Below are 7,488 nucleotides of genomic sequence, written 5' to 3'. Positions count from 1 at the left end.
TGACTTTGGAAATTCACCATAAATTTTACAAAGATAATTATAAGTCATGATTTATATGTACAGATTCAGTATTGAGTCTAGTTTTATTAGAGACAAACGGGATAGTCATTGAAGCTCTGTACAGGGAGATATCTGATTCGTAATACACAGAGGTTAGAGTAGTCGAACCCTAAAATAGGGGAGACTTTAACTAATAAACTGTACTAATTGGCCCAACCAAAAATTCTGAAACAAATTTAGAAGATATATGTATGAGTCTAGTTTCAGGAAAAATTTACGGAACTGGATTTCAAGTTTTGGAACTCGAGATATGATTTTTAAACCGACTGTGATGTAGTTAGCCAGCTTGTCTGGAAATTTTAAAATGAATTTTATGAGCTGTTTAAGAAATGAATTAAGTCCGTTAACACCTCGTGTTCGACTCCGGAAACGGTCTCGGGTACGGGGCGTTACAATAGTCTTGGTGAATTTTGCATATTTGTGATTTTGTGAAAAATGGACTAAATTGTGAAAGTGTGAAATTGTAAGGGCTAAAATGAAAAGTTCCTTAAATATATGTATATGGATTAAATCGAATGAAATAAATGATTGAATGGTTGAAATTGTATTGTATTAGATCAAGAACAAAGAAAATCGGACTTAGATCGGGGGAAGTCCAAATTAATCGAATAGTCGACTCGTTCCGTCCAAAATCCGTCCAAGGTAAGTCAAATTACAATTACGTGTTAATTGAAATAAATTCTGCACATATAAACTATAATCTGTATTGGATGGCCTTGAGTGCCGGATAAATATATTTGGAGTAAAGTATGATAATATGTTAGTATCTGAAAAGCTCTGTATGTTTCTAAGAAAAGTTGACATCTGTCTGAGACATCGTGTAAGACCGTGTCTGGGACACAGGCCTTGATTGAGATTTACGTATAAGACCATGCCTAGGACATCAGCATCGTATCTGATTTCGTGTAAGACCTTGTCTGGGACAGATGCATCGATATTGAATTATATGTAAGACCACGTCCGGGACATCGATATTCTATTTGTTTATGAGCAACTGTATCGTTTCTGACTCGTCTGATGATAGCATACGAAATCTGAGATTGAGTTTATGAAATGTATAACCTATGCAGGTACGTTTGTATCGTACTAAATATCTGAATATGAAAAACTCTGTCCCTGTGCAATATGTATGGAAATGAAGCATGACATATATGCAAACAAAGGAGCATGGTTAAGTTTATGAATTATTCTATGAAATGGTTATGAATCTTTATGGTTGAATTGTACTTATATGCTTTAGTAGTTAGACCAATTGTATTTGGCTTACTAAGCTCTTCGTAGCTTACTCTGTAAGTGTTTCTGTCTGTTTTACAATTATCGTAGCTACTAAAGGCTCGGGGATCGTTGAGGATCGTCACCACACTATCGATCTCATTTTGGTACTTTTGAAAGTGTACATATTTTAAAGTACGGCATGTATAGGCTAGAAGGTGTGTTTTGATGCGTATATATTTTGCCATGGGAGTTGGCTAGCAAATGAAATGTTGTATATAGTTTTGGTCTTTGGTTGATGGTGCCAAATGATGTATGGATGTAGTGTTTTATGAGCTAATATGTTTTTGTTATAATGAAGCATGTTTTGAGCATGGTATTATTTGGAAATTTTGGTATGAATGTTGTATATTATTGCTTGTAGAATTGGACCCAAAAAGGGGTGGCAAATTTGGATTAAACCAGGCCTGCTTTGTGCGACACGGTAAGGGGAAATGGGCGTGCCTTGTGGCCGTGTAAGAAAAGCAGTATTCTCCTAAGAACCACACGATCTTGACACACGGTCAGTAGCTAGCTAAGTATCACACAGCCATAGTACACGGGTGTGCCTATTGGTTGTGTTAGAAAGTCATTATAGGACCTATTTTTGGCACGACTGGTTCACATGGGCGTGTCTAGGACTCGTGTATGACACACGGCCTAGTCGCACGGGCGTGTGACTTTAACAGTTTGAAAGAATTGGTTAAGTTCTGAAAATTCTGAATAGGTTCGGTTTAGTTCCAACCTTCCTTAAATATATGTTTTAGGTCTGTAGACTATATTTAGAGATGATTGCTTATGAAATGATGTTAAATAATATCTGTGATTCTAAATTGGTCTGAAATGTTCTGTCTGTCTAGTAATGCCTCGTAACCCTAATCCAATGTCGGTTACGGGTTAGGGGTGTCACATTTTATTGGTATCAGAGCTATGGTTTAGTCGGTTCTAGGACTACCATAGTGTATATGAGTCTAGCTATACACGCCATATATCTGAATCTATGTTAGTGTGATGACTCCTGACTTTGAAATGTGCTTTTATATAGCAAATGGATCCTGATAGAGCTATAGTTGACGATGTTGAAAGTAATGCGCCTGCTCCCGCACAAAGAACGATGCAAGATGATTCACGACCAGTTATTAGTAGCTGTGGTAGCATAGCGAAGCAAGCCTTCTGTCAGATGATGAATGAATGGTTCACCCAATACCTTAGAACCAATCTGACTGTACAACAACCTCCACCCCCGGTTAATCCTTCTCAAACTCCTAATATGCCACGAGTGAATCTGGTACAGTTGAGTAGACCACTGGTTGATAAGATTAGAAAGTATGGGGCTGAAGAGTTCCAAGCTACAATGAATGATGATGCTGAAAGAGCTAAATTCTGGTTGAAAAATACAATAAGAGTGTTTGATGAGATGTCTTTGAGTCTTGAGGAACGTGTTAAATGTGCCGTTTCACTTCTGAGAGATATGGCGTATCATTGGAGGAAAACTTTAATATCTATGGTTCCGAGTGAACGAGTTACATGGGATTTCTTTCAATCTTAATTATGGAGGAAATATATTAGTCAGAGATTCATTGATAAAAATTGTAAAGAGTTTCTCGAGCTTAAACAGGGTCGTATGTCTGTTACTGAATACGAATGTGGATTTGTGAGATTGAGTCAGTATGCCCGTGAATGTGTATCGAATGAAGCAATAATGTGTAAAAGGTTTGAAGATGGACTAAACGAAGATATCTGTCTGTTAGTTTGGATTTTGGAGATTAAAGAAATGGTAGTGCTTGTTGAGTGAGCATGTAAAGCTGAAGAATTAAGTAAAGAGAAAAGAAAAGCTGATTCTAGAGCTAGAGATGTTAGAAAGAGATCTTCGAGTAGATCATTTCAGTCTATGTCAAAGAAATTCTGAGATGATCAAAGCTGTTCAAATGCTAAAGTTGGACATTCAAACTGAGATCGAGCTAGATCGCATTCAAACTTCAGAGTCCCTACTACTTCTATTGCAAGTGTTGGGAATGTTCGATCTGAGCGATCTGAATGTAAACACTGTGGTAAAAGACATCCAGGAAATTGTAGATTGAATGACTAAGCTTGTTTTCGACATGGATCTCTGGATCATTTTGTAAGAGATTGATCTGCACCTGTTGAGCAAGAAAGTGTACAGAATCCGAGATCGAGTAACACCTCAGCTAAAAGTAGACCTTTCAGAAATACAATGTGACAGTCCTAATTAGACCCTAGTCGAAAAGTGGTTTCGGGACCACAAAAACCAAGTTTTATAAATAATTAAAAGTTATATTCTGTGTTCATGATGTGAGTAAATGCATGTGTGAAAGTTTCATGCATTAATTTGGTCATTTTTAAGTGAATTTATTAAAATGGACTTATATGAAACACTTTAGAAATGAGATAGGTTAATTTTATAATGGCCTATTAGTGCATGTATTAAAAAGATTGGTTTTGCATGCCAATTTACCCATAATATATATAGTGGCCGGCCAAGACATGATGATGCTCCACCAATTCTAACTTAATATAATTTTTTTTAGTTAACAAATGATATAAATAATTCTAATAAAAGGAATTAAAAGAAAAAAAAAGAGAGAAACGGTGCTCATCTTCTCCTTCTCTAAGAGCCGAAACAAAGATGAAGAAATAAGGGGAACTTACCAAAAAGAAATTCGGCATTCTTCTTTAGCTAGTAAGAGGTAAGTTTTAAATTGTTGATTTAGTTTTATGATAGGTTAAGTTAATAATTGGATGCACTCTTGGTAATGTCAAGAAAGTTGGAGCTTTTATGGTGGTTTGGGCATCATGCCGTGAATCTAAGTGTTAGCATTCGAGGTCATTTTCATGTTGTATGGGATAAAAGGGGGATGATAGTATGGAATGAAGATTTTTGAATAAGTAGGTTAGTAGCACTTGGTACATTCGGTTATATTGAGTCTAATTAGAATGTTAATTTCTTTCTCTATGATTATTTTCCTTGTATGTTAAATGGTCCTTTGATGGGGCCGAATGAATTATGAAAGTCGTAATAAAAATGTATGAAGTTAAAGTGTGAATTTTAGTTCGGGTGATAGGGATAAATCGGTTGAAATGTTGAGTATGGGAGTTGTCATTTTAGGTTAAGATCAAAAGAATGGTTAATAGGCATTAAAAGGTTAAATGTATGAACTTTGATGTATAATAACTTATAGGTAATTACATAAGGTTAAATTTAATTTGGTATGTTCGGCCATATAGGTGTATATGTTTGTGATAATATTTTTAACTCTCTATAATCGATTGAAGGAGTAATATTGGCTTATAAGGTTGAGTTGATTCATGATGTTGTATATTAGAATTAAAAATACTTGAGACTAGGTCATCTTAGTAGTGATAATACAATCGGCCTTGAAGCATTAATCGAATATTGGTTAAGGTTTTAATATTTTGAACAAGGATAGTTGTGAAATGGAGTGAAAACCATTAAATTATACACATAAGTATCCAGCAAGATAATTAAACTACTAAATGTATTTATTCTAGATCAAGAAATCAAAGGAGGAGAATCAAACAAAGGCAAAGCAACGATAATCGAGTAGTCGATTGGGAATCATTTCATCCAATATAAGGTAAGTCCTTAAGCACTCCTGTAAGGTTGATTAGCTTGTATATAAATAATATTAGTGAATCATAAAAAGGATTCCTTTCGTTAGGAGATCTCTTGGAATAATTTTCCTATTTATTAATCTGACCATATGTGCTATTTGAATTAAGTAAATCGCCTTATCAAAATGAGTTAACATATGGCACTATGTGTGCGGAATTAAGTAGCACTATGTGTGCCGATTTGGGTGTTGAATTATGAGAGGAAATTCAATGCACTGAGTGTGCGGTGTGCTATGGCACTATGTGTGCGAGTGTGACGAGCACTATGTGTGCAAATTCGATTGATAATATAAAATGTGCGTGAAAGAACGAAGTGGTAGAACTAGTAACTAAAGTATTGAACTTGAGGTATGTACTGAGTAGGTACAAATTTATCTAGTGCATCATAATTCCATGCTTTGAGGGATCGGGTCTAAATCAATTGGGTTGTTTTGGTGTTGGATTTGATTGTAGGACTTGGCATGAGATTGAATCGAAATTCTAAGAAATGATAGCATAGTTCGGTATAGTTGGAGTAATTGATTTGGCATTATTTTCTTCTCTTATGATCTCTTATAATTATACGGTATGTAATGCTTATGACTTACTGAGTTATATACTCATTTGGTGTGTTTATTTGTCACCTATTTAGGTTCCTTTGATCCATTTTTGTGTGCTCGGGACACCGTCGAAGTCATCACACCAGCTTGCAACTTTTTGGTATCTTCTTCTTAGTTGGCCTAAGAGAACATTTCGGCATGTATAGGCTATCATGTTTTGTTTGAACTTTGGTATGTATACTTTTAGCCATGCGAAAATGGCATAAATGTTAAGTTGGATTTGGTCTTATGATACTTAGTTATAAGTAACAGTTAAAGTCTATTTGATTATTATGCCGTTTGTCATGGCTAATCATTTCCGGTGTTACACTCATGATATGGTTATTGAGTAGTAAGGAAATGCTTGGTAATGATTAGCCTTGGGCATGGCTAGTCATGATTATACTTGGTGATATGCATGTTAAATTACTCTAATAGGAAAATTTACTCTAATAATAGAGGCAGCCAGCAGTAGTGATGTGAAATTGAAAAATCACTAAAAATATTAGAAATGGAATTAAATAATGGATAAATTATGGAATCGAATCTTGATGAGTCTATTTTCACAAGGAAGAAGTAAAACAAGTATATGAGCTATATTGTATGAGATATTTAAAATCTTGTGAAATAGGACCAGAACGATTTCTGGATCCCCTGTTCCGACTTTAAAAATTGACCATAAATTCTACAAAGATAATTAGAAGTCATACTTTATATGTACAGATTCCTTATTGAGTCTACTTTTATTATGGACAAACGAAATAGTTATTGAATCTCTGTACAGGGAGATATCTGGTTTGTAGTACACAGAGGTCAGAGTAGTCGAACCCTGAAACAGGGGAGACTTTAACTAATAAACTGTACTAATTGGACCGACCAAAAATTGTGGAAAACTTTTAGTAGATAGATATATGAGTCTAATTTCAGGAGAAATTTGCGGAATTGGATTTCGAGTTTCAGAACTCAAGATACGAATTTTTAAGTGACTGTGATGCAGTTAGCCAGTTTGGCTGGAATTTTTTTTAATGAATTAAGTTCGTTAGCACCTCGTGTTTGACTCCGGCAACGGTTTCAGGTACGGGGTGTTACAATTAAATTGGTATCAGAGCTATGGTTTAGTCGGTTCTAGGACTACCATAGCGCGTATGAGTCTAGCTATACATGCCTTAATGTTAGTATTTGATAGTGTGATGACTTCTGACGGTTGAAATTTTTGTTTTGATTAGTAAATGGAACCCAATCTAGAGAGAACCTTAGCGGATGACGTTGAAAGTGTAGCGGCTGCTCCTGCGCAAGGGACACCGCCTGTTGAACCTCAATCATCTGCGAATAATCAAGATGATAGGGCAAAACAAGCCTTCTTTACCATGATGAATGAGTGGGTCGCACAATATGCCCGAACTAACCCGACTGCTCAACCATTCCCGAATTTAAATAATTCGCCTCAGGTGCCTATAATACCACTAGATACTGATCCTGTAAGGCCGAGTAAACCTCCTGTGGATTTGATTAGGAAGCGCGGGGCCGAGGAATTCCGAGCCATAGCTACTGATGATGCTGAAAGGGTCGAGTTTTGGCTTGATAACACCATCCGGGTTTTTGATGAGCTATCTTGCACACCTGGTGAGTGTTTAAAATGTGCCATATCTTTGTTACGAGACTCAGCCTACTATTGGTGGAGAACCTTGATTACTATAGTCCCGAAGGAACGAGTTACTTGGGATTTCTTCCGGACGGAATTTCGAAAAAAGTATATTAGTCAATGGTTTATCGATCAAAAACGTAAAGAGTTTTTGGAACTTAAGCAAGGCCGTATGACAGTATCTGAATACGAACGTGAGTTTGCAAGACTCAGTCGATATGCTCGGGAGTGTGTAGCTGATGAAATTGCTATGTGTAAAAGATTTGAAGAAGGATTGAATGAAAATTTAAAGCTTAGTGGGTA

The sequence above is a fragment of the Gossypium hirsutum genome, chromosome A13 (assembly GCF_007990345.1).
Source record: "Gossypium hirsutum isolate 1008001.06 chromosome A13, Gossypium_hirsutum_v2.1, whole genome shotgun sequence".
NCBI classification, from domain to species: Eukaryota; Viridiplantae; Streptophyta; class Magnoliopsida; order Malvales; family Malvaceae; genus Gossypium; species Gossypium hirsutum.
The sequence above is the reverse complement of the archived record's forward strand: the minus strand, read 5'-3'. Positions refer to the sequence as shown.